The 19,953-nt window shown below is 37.7% G+C and overlaps 1 pseudogene; it reads right to left on the reverse strand.

Moving 5' to 3' along the window:
- Positions 1-15,301: 15,301 nt before the first annotated feature.
- Positions 15,302-16,277, reverse strand: LOC138097727 (olfactory receptor-like protein OLF2; annotated as a pseudogene).
- Between the last annotated feature and the right edge of the window lie 3,676 nt (positions 16,278-19,953).

The following is a 19,953-nucleotide window of genomic DNA, read 5'->3' on the forward strand; positions in this document are numbered from 1 at the left end:
CACTCACATCTGGGAATCCCTGGTTATGAAAGAGGAGATGGAAGTGGAGGATAACATCATCTTACTATCTTAGTATTTTAGTTGCTGGCCCTTTCTGTATTTCAGTAATTAAGAAAAGACATAATGCTAGGACTATGTGAGGCAAACTGACTCCCTGAAAATTTATCTATTTTAGTGTATATCAACAATAATAATGATGATATCACTTACATTTGCATAGCACTGTACTATTTGTGGCGTTCTTTCATCTAAATTATTTCCACATCAGCCTTATTAGTGTGTATGCCAATTTTTGCTACTTTTACTTATATTAAGAAATTGATGTCCTCAGAGTTGAGGCAGTAATTCTTGAATTAATTGGTCCAGATAACCCACATATTCTGACAAGATTGTTGCTCTTTTCAATATTGCAGAAATATTGTTTTATCCTGAAATAGAGATGCAGAGTTAATGAATGGTGTAAATAATGGATGTGTCCCTTTTGATATTTCTCATCATACACAATTATGGAACAGGCAGAGCTATCCCATTTTCCTGGATATAACATGCTCCTGTGTCCCCAAAGGTCTTCCCCCACACACACACACCCCGTATCCAGTATACATTCTTACTCTTGTTGTTTAGGTCCTAGGTCACGTCCGACTCTTTTGTGATCCCGTGGACCAAGCTTCCCTGTCCATGGGATTTTCCAGGTAAAAATATTAGAGTGGGTTGCCATTTCCTTCTCAGGGGATCTTCCCTATCCAGGCATTGAACCCCGGTCTCCTGCATTGGCAGGCAGATCCTTTACCACTGAACATCCGAGGAAGTCCAGTATCCAGTAACAAGTATCAGTTAACCGGAGCAGGGAGGGAACTGAAGAAGGGGAGGTGTCTGCATAAGTTATATACTGGACAGCGCTCCCCTAACACTGAGCTGTTGCTCAGGGGACATTATGAAGAATCTTTGGGACTTAACATAGATTAGTAAGACAGGTGACACTGAGGCAAGAAAGGCAGCACGGTTTCCTGCATGAGTCGTTCTGCCGTAATTAACTAGAATCTACATGATCTACTCACCAATAGATAACATATGTAAGATGTTTGGTAAAATTGCTCCTATGTCCTCAGTCCCACATATGCAGAAAGATTCACATATTAATGATGCCTCTATCCCAATCCCCCAGAAACTGTAATATTGGTTTACTGTTTTCTTTTATGCCCATTCTTCTATATTTCTGAAATCTGCCTCTCTGTTTTAAAGGAGTTGATGTTTCTTGAATTCCCTGCCCCAGTCTTACATTCTACACAATAAATTATGTTATACAAATGTCACAAATATTCTCCTTGTTCTTTTAGAATATTCAAAGAGTGGAGTTTCATGTGTTGGCACTGTTGATATATGAAAATTGGGATGTGGTCTGACTTTTATTATTTCTAAACAAGTATTATGGTGCATTTCCCAGATGGTTCAGAGGTAAAGAATCTTGGGTTGGAAAGATCACTTGGAGAAGGAAATGGCAACCCACTCCAGTATTTTTGCCAGGAAAATTCCATGGACAGAGAAGCCTGGTGGGCTACAACCCATAGGGTGGCAAAGAGTTGGACATGACTTAGAGACTAAATAACAATAAAGAATTATAGCATTTGGATATCATAAATATTGTGTTATGGACTTGGATTTATACAATTGGTAGTTGTAATATGTTATCTCTACTATTATTTTAAAAAGACAAAAGCAGATTTACCTGTACAATGATATTATTTGCAACAGTGAAAAATGGTTTACATATCAACCTTGATTCAGTTCAGTTCAGTCGCTCAGTCGTGTCTGACTCTTTGCGACCCCATGAACTGCAGCACGCCAGGCCTCACTGTCCATCACCAACTCCCGGAGTCCACTCAAACCCATGTCCAACAAGTCGGTGATGACATCCAACCAGCTCATCCTCGGTCGTCCCCTTCTCCTCCTGCCCTCAATCTTTCCCAGCATCAGGGTCTTTTCCAATGAGTCAGCTCTTCACATCAGGTGGCCAAAGTATTGGAGTTTCAACTTCAACATCAGTCTTTCCAATAAACGCCCAGGACTGATCTTTAGGATGGACTGGTTGGATCTCCTTGCAGCCCAAGGGATTCTCAAGAGTCTTCTCCAATACCACAGTTCAAAAGCATCAATTCTTCGGTGCTCAGCTTTCTTTATAGTCCAACTCTCACATCCATACATGACCACTGGAAAAACCATAGCCTTGACTAGATGGACCTTGGTTGGCAAAGTAATGTCTCTGCTTTTTAATATGCTGTCTAGGTTGGTCATAACTTTCCTTCCAAAGAGTAAGCGTCATTTAATTTCATGGCTGCAATCACCATCTGCAGTGATTTTGGAGCCCAGAAAAATAAACACTTGATTAAAATAGAAAAAACTAAAATATTTAATATTCTTCTACAAATTATAAATGAGGTTTGTCAAATTCACACAGGTTTAATAAGTATCTTTGTTTAATTATTACATTACAGTGTATATATAACTGAGCAAGCAAGTATAAAATGACTCACTTGAAAATTTTCAGTACTTCTTCACTTTTCTACAAAAGTAAGTCTTCCATATTCTTTAAATTTATCCATTTAGAAACCTACCTGCAATGAACAAGTCTTCAGTCTTTTCACTCTGGTACATGTACCATAGGCAGGTTGCCTTTTGTTTTGTTTTGTTTTTGTTCTGGAATGATTGCTTTTTATTTCTGTCTGGCGACTGTTAGGACTTAAGTCTCTAAAGCTTCAGCTTTTATATTTTTATGTTATAAGAACATGGTTAATTAGATCTCTAGTTCTGTATTTTCCCCTGTGGATGCACAACAGCTTTAGCAAGGGTTGAACTTTTAATACTTTCTTCTTTTCACAAAATTGATCACTGTCAGAAATTTATCAGAATTTATTTTAGTACTATGCTTTATGGATACCAAAAATCTACATTCTCTTCCCATGAAAAGAGATGCCTAATGAAATTAAAATAGATTTTTCCACTAATGATTTTCATCTCTTTCTCATTGCTGATTCAGTTTCTTCCATTTTTAAAGATTGCCTTCATTTCTCATTTATAGATATGACAATCTTACATATTGCTTTATTCATTAGTCATGGTCTGAGACCTTTTCCTCAAGGACATGTCAGTCACCCTTATTTCAATATTTTTTTAATTGTGTGGCTTCAGAATAATTTTCCTTTCCTCTAAGTTATGACTAGCCTAATAGTTAAATGAACATAAGACAGAGTAATAGGAGAAAAACAAATGTACTTTTCTACATATGGATGTCCCATAAAAAATGATGAGATTCAAAGTGACCAAAGCAGAAAGCTTTTACTTATTTTAGGCAAGAAAGCAGTAATTTGTAAGGAATTGATGAGACAAAGGTCTTTAGGCTTCAGTTCAGTTTGGTTCAGTCGCTCAGTCGTGTCTGACTCTGCGATCCCATGAACTGCAGCACACCAGGCCTCCCTGTCCATCATCACCTCCCAGAGTTCACTCAAACTCATGTCCATCGAGTTGGTGATGCCATCCAGCATCTTGTCCTCTCTCGTCCCCTTTTCCTCCTGCCCCCAATCCCTCCCAGCATCAGAGTCTTTTCCAATGAGTCAACTCTTCACATGAGGTGGCCAAAGTACTGGAGTTTCAGCTTTAGCATCATTCCTTCCAAAGAAATCCCAAGGCTGATCTCCTTCAGAATGGACTGGTTGGATCTCTTTGCAGTCCAAGGAACTCTCAGGAGTCTTCAACACCACAGTTCAAAAGCATCAATTCTTCGGTGCTCAGCCTTCTTCACAGTCCAACTCTCACATCCATACATGACCACTGGAAAAACCATAGCCTTGACTAGATGGACCTTGGTTGGCAAAGTAATGTCTCTGCTTTTAAATATGCTATCTAGGTTGGTCATAACTTTTCTTCCAAGGAGTTTAGGCTTAGGACAGTCATTAGTAAGCATCTGGTCCCACCACTTCATGACAAATAGATGGGGCAAAAATGGAAACAGTGGCAGAGTTTATTTTCTTGGGCTCCAAAATCAGTGTGGACAGTGACTAAAGTATGAAATTAAAATATGCTTGCTTCTTGGAAGAAAAGCTATGACAAACCTACAAAGTGAAAGAAAAGTGAAGTCATTCAGTCGTGTCTGACTCTGTGTGATCCCATGAACTGTAGCCAACCAGCCTCCTCTGTCCATGGGATTTTCTAGGCAAGAGTACTAGAGTCGGTTGGCATTTCCTTCTTCAGGGGATCTTCCCAACCCAGGAATCAAACCCAGGTCTCCCTCATAGTAGACAGACACTCTAGACAGCGTGTTAAAAAGCAGAGACTTCACTTTGTTGACAAAGGTCTGTACCGTCAAGGCTGTAGTTTTTCCAGGAGCCATGTATGGATGTGACAGTTGGACTATAAAGAAGGTTGAGTACCAAATTGATGTTTTAGAAATGTGGTGCTGAAGAAGACTCTTGAGAGTTCCTTGGACAGCAAAGAGATTAAACCAGTCAATACTAAAGGAAATCAACCTTGAATATTCACTGGAAGGACTGATGTCAAAACTGAAGCTCCAATACTTTGGCCACCTGATGTGAAGAGCCAACTCACTGTAAAAAAAAAAAAAAAAACAACCTGATGCTGGGAAAGATTGAGGGCAGGAGAAGGGGGTGACAGAGGATGAGATGGTTGGATGGCATCACCGACTCTATGGACATGGGTTTGAACAAACCCTGGGAGATGATGAATGACAGGGATGCCTGGTGTGCTTCAGTCCATGGGGTTGCAAGGAATTGGACAGGACTGAGAGACTGAACAACAGCAACAAGCAATCAATAAAGAAGGAACAAGGTTTGGTCATGCATCCTTCTTGGCCCATAAATTCCCTGCTTCTTGTGACATAACTGCCTTCTACTCTCTGGTACAGGGAGGGGAACTGTCACATGAGAGATTTATTTCCTGCTTTAAGGACTACAAAGGAGAATCAGAGTGTCCTTTTCCCACTGCTTTTTCTTAAGTAACTTTAATTCAAAGTATTAATATGCCAAAGCAGCATATTTTGGGGTGATATAGTCTGCTCTCTTTCAATGGCATAATATCTATCACACATAGTTCACTCTTTATTGAATTTCCTATTCTATTTATATACAGACAAATTTCATTTTCTCATGCTTCACTTTCTTGTTTTTGCAGTTAGTTGTATTTTTATTTATTTTTTTTTAACAAGCTGAAAGTTTGTGGTCACTCTGCATCAACCAAGTCTGTCAGCATATGTTTCCCAACAGAATTTATTCACTTCATATTTCCATGTCACATGTTGATAATTCTCACAACTTTTGAACTGTCTCATCATTAATCTATTTGTTCTGTTGATCTGTGATCAGTGATTTTTGATGTTACTATTACAGCTCGTTGAAAACTCAGATGATGATTAGCATTTCTTCTTTTTTTTTTTTTAGTGATCAGGTACTTTTAAATTATGGTATTTGCTTTTTTTTTTAGACATAATGCAACTGAACATTTAATAGACTATGATATGTGGATGTAACTTTAACATACACTGGGAAACCAAGCATTTCTTTTGACTCTCTTTACTGTGATATTTGCTTTATTGTGGTAGGCTGGAACTCAACCCACAGTATCTCCAAGGTCTGTCTGTAGGTGTACATTCCTACAATCCATAAGAAGAAGATTTCCATAAGTAATTGCTCCATTAATGTGTGTTTTAAAATATTATCCTGTTGCTATGCTGGTGAATGTTCTTTATCTCTGGTGATATAAGGCTGGTAAACGTTCAACAACAATTAAGAATAAACAGCATTTGAAAGTTTTTTCTACTAATTCAGTTCAGATGAACAAAGATAATATTTTACTAAAAACATGTGTTTGGATACATCTGTCAAAAAAAAAAGCTAATGTCCATTTGTTTCTAAAATATCCTTTTTGTGTTACTCATAGGAACAGAGAGAGAATGATGGTTACCAGGATATGGGGGTAGGGGATTGAGAATATGCTGGTTAAATTGTACACAATTACATTGTAAGAGAAATTAGTTCTTTATCTTGTATACAGCATTGGAATTAAATCTACAATACTGTATTATATATTTTAAAGTTACTAGGATACTAGATCATAATGATCCCTCAACAAAAATAAACAATAATTATATGACCAATGCAGGTGTTAGCTAAAGGTATAATGGTAATCCTGTTCTAATACATAGATTACTAAATAAATACTGTACTACACAATTTCATGAAGCAAAGGAAATAACTAAAATATTGTCCCTGAAGTTGTACAGCATAGCAGCCTTAGGGGATATGCTCTTTATTTTTTGTGTTCAGCTTTATAATTTATAATATATGAATCATTTCAGGATGCTGACAAACATAAATTCTATGTATTCATTAAATTCTTCTCCTGAATGTAACATAAAGTCTTCTTACTGTTAGTTTTTCTTATCACAATTAATTTATTTATTTACCACAGAAAAGGCAAAAGCAAAATTTTTGTGTATGGAAAATAATTTATGAAGATAAATATAAGCCAGTATATGTTTACAAATGCTCTGGGGAATTTTTTTCCTCTGAAACCTCACTGAGAACTAGATAGAGACCTAGCTTTACTTTTGGGGTCCTATAAACCTAGAACCCACTGTAGACTAAAATCATTAAAATAAAATATTCTTGATATGTGATAAAGAGTACCTGAATGATATATTAATTGTTACCTTATTGGAATTATTAGCTTGATTATGTCTATATGAACAACTTACATTACAGGAGATATTGCTGAGGCCAAGCACAAGCGAAGTAATTATAATAATTTGCTACATACTAAACTGAAGGTGTTTGTGTCACTCAAGAGCTCTACTACCATTATCTAGTTACATATTTGCAGGTTGGAGTTTATCCTTGCTTACTTCATTATGATTCCTTTGCAAAATCACTTTTTCCATCAGACACTTCTCTATTTCCTGGGATATAAAATCTCTTAGGATCTCACTCTGTTGAGATAGGACTTAAATTTAGCTTCCTAAACATGGCTGTCTCTGCAGACCATTTAATATAACCTCCTGCCATTATGAGGGAATGAGCTGTTGTGGCTACATTATTATAAAAAATTGGATAATTAGCTTAACAAGGGGTTTTACGTTTAATTGAAGTTGACTTTCTTACATTACAGAAGAAAATCATGTAGTTAAAATTTAATACATCAGAGACAAGCAATTGAGAAAGAAATATCTAAATGATTCCCTTGTGCCACTATGCCTCTATTTGTAATACTCTATAGGCAACAGTTTATTTATTAATATAAACACTTGCCTTTAGAAAATAATTGTGTGCCACTGAGTCATGGGCCAATGCGTGTAGGTTCAGTGCACCAAGGAGGGTACCAAGATGGTACCAAGGAGTACAAGATTCATTAAGTCTCTTTGTTGCTGGGAAAAGTATTAGAAGTACACATGGGTTAAAAAAGAGGTTAAATAAGACATTTTTGCATTACTAAATAATCTATGAATGTTGCACTATTTATTTTACAAAAATAGACTGCACTATTATGTATATAAAGAATGTCTATGGATACAAATTTATAATAGTAAGTCTGAATTTTCTGGTAATGGCAAACAGACTTTACCTTCAGAAAATGTTTTTGATGTGCAATGAACAAATCAGTTCAGTCATTCAGTCATGTCCAACTCTTTGTGACCCCATGGACTACAGCATGCCAGGCTTCCCTGTCCATCACCAATTCCTGGAGCTTACTTAAACTCCTGCTATATACTGCTGCTACTGCTGCTAAGTCGCATCAGTCATGTCCGACTCTGTGCGACCCCATAGACAGAAGCCCACCAGGCTCCTCTGTCCCTGAGATTCTCCAGGCAAGAACACTGGAGTGGGTTTCCATTCCCTCTCCAATGCATGAAAGTGAAAAGTGAAAGTGAAGTCGCTCAGTCATGTCCGACTCTTAGCGACCCCATGGACTGCAGCCTACCAGGCTCCTCTGTCCATGGGATTTCCCAGGCAAGAGTACTGGAGTGGGGTGCCATTGCCTTCTCCGCATGCTGTATAGAGAACACTTAAATAATAACTAAATAGATAAACATTTTTCCAAAGGTTACCTGTATAACTAGGTAAGTAAGGCCAAGAAGTAACAATTTCCACAATGAACAAAGCCTTCTATAAACTCCCTCCTAAATGGCTAATGGAACAACAGACTGGTTCCAAATAGGAAAAGGAGTACATCAAGGCTGTATATTGTCACCTTGCTTATTTAACTTCTATGCAGAGTACATCATGAGAAACGCTGGACTGGAAGAAACACAAGCTGGAATCAAGATTGCCAGGAGAAATATCAAGAACCTCAGATATGCAGATGAAACCACCCTTATGGCAGAAAGTGAAGAGGAACTTAAAAGCTTCTTGATGAAACTAAAAGAGGAGAGTGAAAAAGTTTGCTTAATTCTCAACATTCAGAAAATGAAGATCATGGCATCCGGTCCCATCACTCCATGGGAAATAGATGGTGAAACAGTGGAAAGAGCGTCAGACTTTATTTTGGGGGGCTCCAAAATCACTGCAGATGGTGACTGCAGCCATGAAATTAAAAGACGCTTACTCCTTGGAAGAAAAGTTATGACCAACCTAGATAGTATATTCAAAAGCAGAGACATTACTTTGCTGACTAAGGTCCGGCTAGTCAAGGCTATGGTGTTTCCAGTAGTCATGTATGGATGTGAGAGTTGGATTGTGAAGAAGGCTGAGTGCCGAAGAATTGCTACTTTTGAACTGTGGTGTTGGAGAAGACTCTTGAGAGTCCCTTGGACTGCAAGGAGATCCAACCAGTCCATTCTGAAGGAGATCAGCCCTGGGATTTCTTTGGAAGGGATGATGCTAAAGCTGAAACTCCAGTACTTTGGCCACCTCATGCGAAGAGTTGACTCATTGGAAAAGACTTTGATGCTGGGAGGGACTGGGGGCAGGAGAAGAAGGGGACGACCGAGGATGAGATGGCTGGATGGCATCACTGACTCAATGGACGCGAATCTGAGTGAACTCCGGGAGTTGGTGATGGACAGGGAGGCCTGGTGTGCTGCGATTCATGCAGTCGCAAAGAGTCGGACACAACTGAGGGACTGAACTGAACTGAAATGGCTAACCTCTTACCTCCAAAGAGTAAATACTTTCTTGACTTTTACTGAGATCAGTTTTGTATTTTTTTGAACCAAACATAACTGGATGTCTATAGCATGCAATATTTTTTTCAATTACATGCAATCCATCCCTGCTGTTGCATGCAGCTTCAGTACATTCATTGTCATTGAAGTACTTAATTCTTGTGCATATGCATCATTTCTTTATCTATTTTAATGTTGATGAACAATCATACTTGCCACCAATTGGTAGTGAGTACACTATGAAAGGCATATGAATTAAATATTAAAAAGTGAAGAAAATGGTTAGAATTGGAATTAGATCATGCAAGACAAAGTGTTTTGATGCTAGCTTTCCCTTTCTATGGAAAATCAAAACAGAAATCTCTTACAAGTCCTTAGCTCAAGCCCTTATTTGAATCACAAATTCTGTGGGGTGTTCACATTAAGTGACTATTTATCCTCCAAATTCTATTTAGGGCCAGGGATCTCACACATTGTATAAGCCAGTCAATTTAAGACACCCTTTATTGAGATTAAAATTCTTCATTTAATACGCAACATTTTATTTTCTTCAGTTCACTCATCAGCCTTAGATTTGCTCATAAGGGCTAAATGCACATGAAATCTGATTTTAGACATATTAGCATTTTTTATAGGAGAGTATTTGCTAACTCTCTTATAAAGTAAGGAGCAACCCCACATCCAAGGAGCGGTGGCTGCGTGGGCACAGGAGGGCCTAGAGGAGATATCCCACATTGAAGGTCAGGAAGGGCAGTGGTGAGGAGATACCCCTCATCCAGCTAAGGAGCAGCGGCTGCACTTTGATGGAGCAGCTGTGAAGAGATACCCCATGCCCAAGGTAAGAGAAACCCAAGTAAGATGGTAGGTGTTGCAAGGGGGCATCAGAGGGCAGACACACTAAAACCATACTCGCAGAATACTAGTCAATCTAATCACATTAGGACCACAGCCTTGTCTAACTCAATGAAACTAAGCCATGCTCGCAGGACAACCCAAGACGGGCAAGTCATGGTGGAGAGGTCTGACAGAATGTAGTCCACCGGAGAAGGGAATGGCAAACCACTTCAGTGTTCTTGCCTTGAGAACCCCATGAACAGTATGAAAAGGCAAAATGATAGGATACTGAAAGAGGAACTTCCCATGTCAGTAGGTGCCCAATATGCTTCTGGAGATCAGTGGAGAAATAACTCCACAAAGAATGAAGGGATGGAGCCAAAGCAAAAACAATACCCAGTTGTGGATGTGACTGGTGATAGAAGCAAGGGCCGATGCTGTAAAGAGCAATATTGCAAAGGAACCTGGAACGTCAGGTCCACGAATCAAGGCAAATTGGAAGTGGTCAACAGGAGATGGCAAGAGTGAACATCGACATTCTAGGAATCAGTGAACTAAAATGGACTGGAATGGGTGACTTTAATTCAGATGACCATTATATCTACTACTGCAGGCAGGAATCCCTTAGAAGAAATGGAGTAGCCATCATGGTCAACAAAAGAGTCCAAAATGCAGTACCTGGATGCAATCTCAAAAACGACAGAATGATCTCTGTTCGTTTCCAAGGCAAACCATTCAATACCACAGTAATCCAAGTCTATGCCCCAACCAGCAACACTGAAGAAGCTGAAGTTGAATGGTTCTATGAAGACCTACAAGACCTTTTAGAACTAACAAACACCCCAAAAAGATGTCCTTTTCATTATAGAGGACTGGAATGCAAAATTAGGAAGTCAAGAAACACCTGGAGTAACAGGCAAATTTGGCCTTGGAATGCAGAATGAAGCAGGGCAGAGACTAATAGAGTTTTGCCAAGAAAATGCACTGGTCATAGCAAACACCCTCTTCCAACAACACAAGAGAAGACTCTACACATGGACATCACCAGATGGTCAACACCAAAATCATATTGATTATATTCTTTGCAGCCAAAGATGGAGAAGCTCTATACAGTCAGCAAAAACAACACCAGGAGCTGACTGTGGCTCAGATCATGAACTCCTTATTACCAAATTCAAACTTAAATTGAAAGTAGGTAAAACCACTAGGCAATTCATGTTTGACCTAAATCAAATCCCTTATGATTATACAGTGGAAGTGAGAAATAGATTTAAGGGCCTAGGTCTGATAGATAAGAGTGCCTGATGAACTATGGAATAAGGTTTGTGACATTGTACAGGAGACAGGGATCAAGACCATCCCCATGGAAAAGAAATGCAAAAAAGCAAAATGGCTGTCTGGGGAGGGCTTACAAATAGCTATGAAAAGAAGAGAAGTGAAAAGCCAAGGAGAAATGGAAAGATATAAGCATTTGAATGCAGAGTTCCAAGGAATAGCAAGAAGAGATAAGAAACTCTTCTTCAGCAATCAATGCAAAGAAATAGAGGAAAACAACAGAATGGGAAAGACTATAGATCTCTTCAAGAAAATTAGAGATACCAAGGGAACATTTCATGCAAAGATGGGCTCAATAAAGGAAAGAATGGTATGGACCTAACAGAAGCAGAAGATAATTAAGAAGAGGTGGCAAGAATACACAGAAGAACTGTACAAAAAAGATCTTCATGACCCAGATAATCATGATGATGTGATCACTCACCTAGAGCCAGACATCCTGGAATGCAAAGTCAAGTGGGCCTTAGAAAGCATCACTATGAACAAAGCTAGTGGAGGTGATGGAATTCCAGTGGAGCTATTTCAAATCCTGAATGATGATGCTGTGAAAGTGCTGCACTCAATATGCCAGCAAATTTGGAAAACTCAGCAGTGGCCACAGGAATGGAAAAGGTCAATTTTCATTCCAATCCCTAAGAAAGGCAATGCCAAAGAATGCTCAAACTACCACACAATTGCACTTATCTCACATGCTAGTAAAGTAATGCTCAAAATTCTCCAAGCCAGGCTTCAGCAATATGTGAACATGAACTTCCTGATGTTCAAGCTGGTTTTAGAAAAGGCAGAGGAACCAGAGATCAAATTAACAACATCTGCTGGATCATGGAGTGTTCCAGAAAAACATCTATTTCTGCTTTGTTGACTATGCCAAAGCCTTTGACTGTGTGGATCACAATAAACTGTGGAAAATTCTGAGAGAGAATGGAATACCAGATCACCTGACCTGCCTCTTGAGAAATCTGTATGCAGGTCAGGAAGCAAGAGTTCGAACTGGACATGGAACAACAGACTGGTTCCAAATAGGAAAAGGAGTACATCAAGGCTGTATATTGTCACCCTGCCTATTTAACTTCTATGCAGAGTACATCATGAGAAACGTTGGGCTGGAAGAAGCATAAGCTGGAATCAAGATTGCCGGGAGAAACATCAAGAACCTCAGATATGCAGATGACATCACCCTTATGACAGAAAGCTAAGAGGAACTTAAAAACCTTTTGATGGAAGTAAAAGAGGAGAGTGAAAAAGTTGGCTTAAAGCTCAACATTCAGAAAACGAAGATCATGGCATCTGGTCCCATCACTTCCTGGGAAATAGATGGGGGAACAGTGGAAACAGTGGCAGACTTCATTTTAGGGGGCTCCAAAATCACTGCAGATGGTGACTGCAGCCATGACATTTAAAGACGCTTACTCCTTGGAAGAAAAGTTATGACCAACCTAGATAGCATATTCAAAAGCAGAGACATTACTTTGCCGACTAAGGTCTGTCTAGTCAAGGCTATGGTTTTTCCTGTGGTCATGTATGGATGTGAGAGTTGGACTGTGAAGAAGGCTGAGCACCGAAGAATTGATGCCTTTGAACTGTGGTGTTGGAGAAGACTCTTGAGAGTCCCTTGGACTGCAAGGAGATCCAACCAGTCCATTCTGAAGGAGATCAGCCCTGGGAAATCTTTGGAAGGGATGATGCTAAAGCTGAAACTCCAGTACTTTGGCCACCTCATGCGAAGAGTTGGCTCATTGGAAAAGACTCTGAGGGATTGGGGGCAGGAGTAAAAGGGCACGATAGAGGATGAGATGGCTGGATGGCATCACTGACTTAATGGACGTGAGTGTGAGTGAACTCCGGGAGTTGGTGATGGACAGGGAGGCCTGGTGTGCTGCGATTAATGGGGTCACGAGGAGTCGGACACGACTGTGCTACTGAACTGAACTGAATTTGCTAACTGTATAATCTTTGTACTTCTGAGATTGACACCCATCTTTGTGTCAGACTTCTTTCTGAATCAATCTCACTTCTGCCTTGCTGCTGTTCAATGTAGTATCTAGAAGGTAGATAAACATTTCAGTAGAAGGAAATGGCAACCCACTCCAGTACGCCTGTCTGGAAAATCTCATGGACAGAGGAGCCTAGTAGGCTACATTCCATGGGGTTGCAAAGAGTCAGACACAACTGAGTGACTTCACTTTCACATTTCATTTTCATGCATTGGAGAAGGAAATGGCAACCCACTCCAGACTTCTTGCCTAGAGAATCCCAGTGGGCTGCCGTCTATGGGGTTGTACAGAGTCGGACACGACTGAAGTGACCTAGCAGCAGCAACAGCAGCAGATAAACATTCCAAAACGTAATTCAAAAGGATTGAGAAAATATTATAAATACCCCTCATTTTCCTAATCCTCGACACATCCTACTACCTGTCTCAGAATTCTAGAAAAGCTGTTACTCTGGAGTCTCATTCTCCTACTTGGGCTTTAGCAACACCAGTATTTACTTTACAATATTGTAAAGTAAAATAAATAAATAAAACTGAAAAAAAAGTAAATAAAATGTTTTCACTCAAAGGCGTCTTATGAAGGCACTTGGATAGACTTAGCTACCGAATTATTTTTGGCTTATTTTACTGTAGCAAACACTCAAGAATGCACTTGATTTTTATAGGGTCCTTCAAATGAATGCTTATGTCTCTGTTCACTTATGTCACTTTCAGCGATTCAATCACCAGCAAACTATAGTAGAGCTATGTGAAGTTTTCAAGTATCTTCTAACCAGAGAAGAGTTCTTTGGTTTAATTATTTTTTTTTTAAAAATCATCTGTATGTCTTTAACTCTCCATTACTTTTAGTATTCAGAACCAGTTTATGTACTTAGCTAGAAGATGTGTGTGTGTGAGTTTGTGCTCAGTCGTGTCTGACTCTTTGTGACCCCCTAAGCTGTAGCCTTCAGTTCCTCTGTCCATGGAATTATCCAGGTAGGAATACTGGAGTGAGTTCCCTTTCCCTTTTCCAAGGGATCTTCCTAACTTAGGGATCAAACCTGCACTTCCTGCATCTCTTGCATTGGCAGGTATATTCTTCACCACTGTGCCATCTGGGAAGCAGATATAAAGTACAAAACATGTGTTTAAGGCACATGCATTTAAAGCTATCAGTAATTTTTTTTTGCTTTATTATGAATAAACGTTCAATAAAATTAACTTCTTTCTTTCTCCTTTTCTCTCTCATTCTTTCATTTACCCACTTGTTATATATCTTCTGGGTAACAGTCCTTAAAATCAGGATGTTCATAACCCCACATTGTAGGAAATGATTTAGAAAACAGATACAACAATGATCTGAAGCACAGGCTGGTGTGCAAATCAAACTCAGAGCTTGCAGGACAGATGGAAAATTCCTGGAGGAGGTGACTGGGTTGTAAATTGCAGCACTCCATCCTGGACACACTGAGTTTCCTTAAATGACATGGTCTTGTCCACCTCACAGTCACTCTAACTGTCCAACCATCTGCACAAAATGCTTTCTCTGCTGACTTGCATCTCTCAGTTACTTCCTACTTATCTCTTAGATACCAAACTAGTTGTGTTCGTTTTCAGGAAACAATTTTTAACTTGCTGCACTACATTTGAACAATGTGCTTTGGGTTTATGTTGTCCAGTCTTTTTACATTATGGTGCAAATATAGTTAATTATAAATAATGTGAATAATTATCTAATTAACACCTATCACTTCCATTAGAAAAGATTAATTTGTGTAAAACCTGCTAGATTTACCATTAAATTCAGAGGAAACAAAAACTTGGCAAACTAACAGTTTAGAACTTTTCCACAAATAAGGAGTCTTAAATATAAGTTCAAGACATAAAATGGAAGCGTGGAGTATATAGGAAACAACACATTTTGGAATGACTTGAACATAATTTAAAAATACTTATAGATCAAACCAAATGGATCAAAACAATTTTGACTTAAATCATAGTATAACAGTGGGAGAAAAACATATAGCTAGAGCTTTACAATGGAACCACTTTCTATTTTTAAGTTTCTTCAGAGCCTCTTTCACATCCTTGTTTCTTAAGCTATAAATCAGGGGGTTTAACATGGGAATCGAGGATATAAAACAAGGAAGTCATTTTGTCTTCTTCAAGAGAGTAGGATGAACTTGCCTGGAAATACTTGAAGAGTAGAGTTCCCTGGAAAATTGCCATAGCAGTTAAGTGGAAGGTGCAGGTAGAGAAAGCCTTGAACCTCCCTTCAGCAGAGTGGATCTTTATCAGTGCTAGGATGATGTAACAGTAAGACACAAAAAGACCTGAAAGCGTAGTCAGTTCAATGAAGCCCAAAATGATAAATATCACTAACTCATTGACCAGTGCATGTGACCAAGATAGAGAAAGTAGAGGGGGGACATCACAGAAGAAATGATTAATCTCATTTGACTCACAGAAACACATGTGGAATATTAATATTGTATTAATTAAAGCATCCACAATGCTGATCATGTAAATCGCAACCACGGGAAGGGAGCACACCCTGCTGGACCTGCTGACCGCATAGAGCAAGGGGCTGCTGACGGCCTTGTATCAGTCATAGGCCATGACTGCCAGCAGGAGACACTCAGAATCTGCAAAGGTGCAGAAGACCAATGGCTGCAGAGCACAGCCATAAAAGGGAATTGATTTGTTCTTGGCAAGGAGATCTGTCAACATCTTGGGTCCAATTGCTGTGGAATAGCAGAGGTCACTGAAGGAGAGGTGACCGAGGAAAAAGTACATTGGCATGTGAAGCTGGAAGTCTATGTTTATCAAAATGATTATCCCAAGATTTGCAACAAGAATAATGAGATAAACAACCAGAAATGTGGTAAGTGTCACTTTGATGCTAGGGTCATTACTAATTCCCAAGAAAATGAATTCATTCAAGGAAGAGCAATTTTCTCCATCCATTCTTTATTCTTCTAAAATGATCCAGAAATCATTTTTTAAAAAGTGTGAGATCAGAGGTTTAAGTCTTCTTGACACTTGGAAAAATATAATCTGTAAATAAGATTTATTACAGTGCATTATATTTTTATATCCTTTATCCTCATAACATAGCTTACAGATGTTTCATTGTATATTGTTGACAAAGTTGAAGTGTCTAGGATAGGATTTTGACAGTTTGATCCTCAATTTGGATGTCGTCTGTGAGGTATGTCAATTGTGTGAAACTTCACTGCTTTATCTCAGCAATCAGTCATGAGATTAGAGACCACCAGAGGTTAATATGATATGAAAGCAACACCCAAATTAAAGAGACAAAACTGGAATATACAAACTTGTATTTATAAGATAAATATCCAATTGAGCATAAAAGCGGTTATACTTCTTGAGTTATTTAAGAATCATATGCCAGAAACAAACACAATGTTGTAAAGCAATTATCTTCCAATGAAAAATAAAACTTAAAAAGGAATCATAATTTGCTTAAGATTGTGTATTAAACTTGCACAATGAGCATATCTTGGAATTTAAAATGAACAATATGATATTACTATTCTTGGTCTAAATTGGTGTTCATATTTTAGAGACATTAGATATTTCATAAGGTTTTATCTAGATATATTCCACATTATTGTTATTTACATGCAGGAGTGGTGTGGGGTCAAAAGATCTGTCTCTTGATCATCCAAACAAATTCTAACGACTAGTGGGATCAACACAGCCTTTTAGATTTTAGCCTCATTTATTCCAGGCAGCTGCTAAGGTAGGAGATGCCTGAGATAGGGGTTCCATACCTGGGTTGCGAAGATCCTCTATAGGAGGGCATGACCATCCACTCCAGTGTTCTTGCTTGAGAATCCCATGGACAGAGGAGCCTGGTGGTCTACAGTCCATAGGGTCACAAAGAGTTGGACACAACTTGAAGCAACTTAGCATGAACACACATCCATTAAAAACAGAGATTAAAAAAAGGAGCAATAAACATATTTTTGATATATTGCCTACTATTTGTATGTATTTGTGTGTGTATGTATTTTTGTCTCCCTGTTAATACATGAAAACTGGAATATGAGTGATAGTTTGATTTTGCTTTAAACAAGTAAATATAATATGTGGTTTATACCAGGCTGTATTTGTATTGGGATATATCAGTGGTGACTGACGAAATATTGAAAAAAGTCTTAAGTATACGTATATCATTTCACAGTGGTTAAAAATATGAATATTATCTTCTTAATTTTCATTATTAACTAAATTAATATAACTTTTACTTATCTAATCAAAATGAATCATTTTTTCCCTTGATTTAAAAGAAACATCATTTTTTGCAAAGAGATTGCAGACTATGACTAAAGAAAATAAGCAAAAAAAATTTATCTACACTTTTCTAAAAAATTTATTCCTTATTTTTTCAAATATAAAGTATTTTATTTTTCACTCTCATATTTGGTTATGTAGAAACCTACCTGTGATCAGCAAGTCTTTTGGTGCTTGCTGCTGGTAACGGAACAACATATGCAAACCACATTTCATTTTTCATAGTGACATTTGGGAGTACATCTCTAAAGTTTTTACCCTCAAGCTTTTGTGTTATGCAAACATGTGGTTAATTAAATGTCTAATTCTGTATTTTCCCCTGTGATTGATGAAACCACTTCAGCGATGCCCAAACTTTAGTTCTTTGCACTTGCTTCAAATTGATAAATATTAGAAAGGTAAAATGATTTTAATAGTATGATTCATTGTTACCCTAAGTCTACACCATCTTCCACTCAAATTAGACATTTAATGAAAGTGAAACAAATTTTTCTATTTAATTACTTTATGTTATCACTCATCCTGTTAATTCTTAAATTAATACATTAATTAAAATGATTATTTATTAAAATGATTATTTATTTCGGTGTCAAACCAAAAACTAATTTCCAAGACTGATGTCAAGTTTATCTCCTGTATTTTGTTTAGAAGTTTTATGGTTTCCATTCTTATGTTCAAGTCTTTAACTCATTTTGAGTTGATTTTTGTGTATGGAATAAGGAGTACAGGTGGTAAAGAACCCACTTGCCAATTTCGGAGACATAAGAGATCCTGGTGGGATCCCTGGGTAGGGAAGATCCTCTGGAGAAAGAAATGGCAGCCCCCTCCAGTATTGTTGCCTGGAGAATGCCATGGATGGAGGAGCCTGTCAGGTTATAGCCCATGGTGTTGCACGACTGAGTAAGCCAACAGTTTCAATATTTCACCTGCAGCTATCTAGTCCTTCCAGCACCATTTATTAAAAAAGACTATCTTCCCCATTGTATATTATTGGATCCATAAGTGTACATTTACGAAACAGGTATAAGGTGGTTTATTTGTTCCATTGATCTATGTGTTGTTTTATTCCAATACCATACTCTTTTGTTTACTATGTCTTCATAATATAGTTTGAAATCAGGAAATGGGATGCCTCAGGTTTGTTTTGCTTTCCCAAGATTGATTGGCTATTAAGCATCTTTTGGTTCCATGTCTCTAGAGGATTTTTTTTCATTTGTGAAATATTAATAGGGTTTATATTGAATATGTAGCTTACTTTGAGTGATACAGGTATTCTAGCAAGAATAATTATTCAGATGCATGAGAATGAAATATCTTTCCATTTATTTATGTCTTCTTCAGTTTCTTTCAGGAGTACAATGTTCCTGTATTTCATCAATACAATTTCACTGTATAGTTCATTCATGTCTTGGTTAAGTTTATTTTAATTATTTTTTATGAGGTTTTTTTTTTTGCTTAATTTCTCTTTCTGATAAATAATTAAGTGTATAGAAATGCAACTGTTTTGTATTTATTTTATACCTGAAATTACTGAATTTATTTATTAGTGTTGTTTATGGTGAAAATTTTAATATTTTCTATATACTATATGATGGTACCTGCAAAAAGACTCTTTCACTTCTTTTTCCACCTGAATGCCTTTTATTTCTTTTCTTTCGTATTTGTTCTGGCTAGGACTTTCAAGAAAATGTTAAATGCAATTTGCAAGGATTGGAATTCTTCTCTTGTTCCTCATCTTTGAAGGAAAGATTTTACCTTTTCACTGTTTAATGTGATATAAGCTGAGTTTGTCATATATGTCCTTTATTTTTACTGAGATAGTTTTCCTCTCTAAGTAGTTTGCTGAGAATTTTATCATGAAAAATTTTTGATTTTTGTCATTTGTTTTATGCATTTATTGAGATGATTATATTACTTTTTCTTGTGTTTGTTAATGTGGTATATCACATTAATCGACTTGCACATGTTGAACGGTCCTTGCATGCTTGGACTAGATAACACTTGATCATAGTGTATAATCCTATTAATACAGTTTTGAATTTTTTTTTTAATTTTGTTAGAGACTTGCATTCATGTTCATCAGGAATATTGACCCTTAATTTTCATTCCTTGCTGTGTTTTGTCTGGTATTGAGTCAAGGTAATGCTGGACTCATAAAATGAGTTTGGAGGTACTGCCTATGCTTCTATTTTTTTGGAAAAGTTTAAAAAATATTCTTTAAATGTTAAAATTCACCAATGAAGCGATGTGGTCTTGAACTATCTTTTGAGGAAGCTTTGGTTAATTGATTAAATCCCCTTACTAGTAATTGGTCTATTCATATTTT

Source organism: Capricornis sumatraensis, chromosome 21, assembly GCF_032405125.1.
Source record: "Capricornis sumatraensis isolate serow.1 chromosome 21, serow.2, whole genome shotgun sequence".
NCBI classification, from domain to species: Eukaryota; Metazoa; Chordata; class Mammalia; order Artiodactyla; family Bovidae; genus Capricornis; species Capricornis sumatraensis.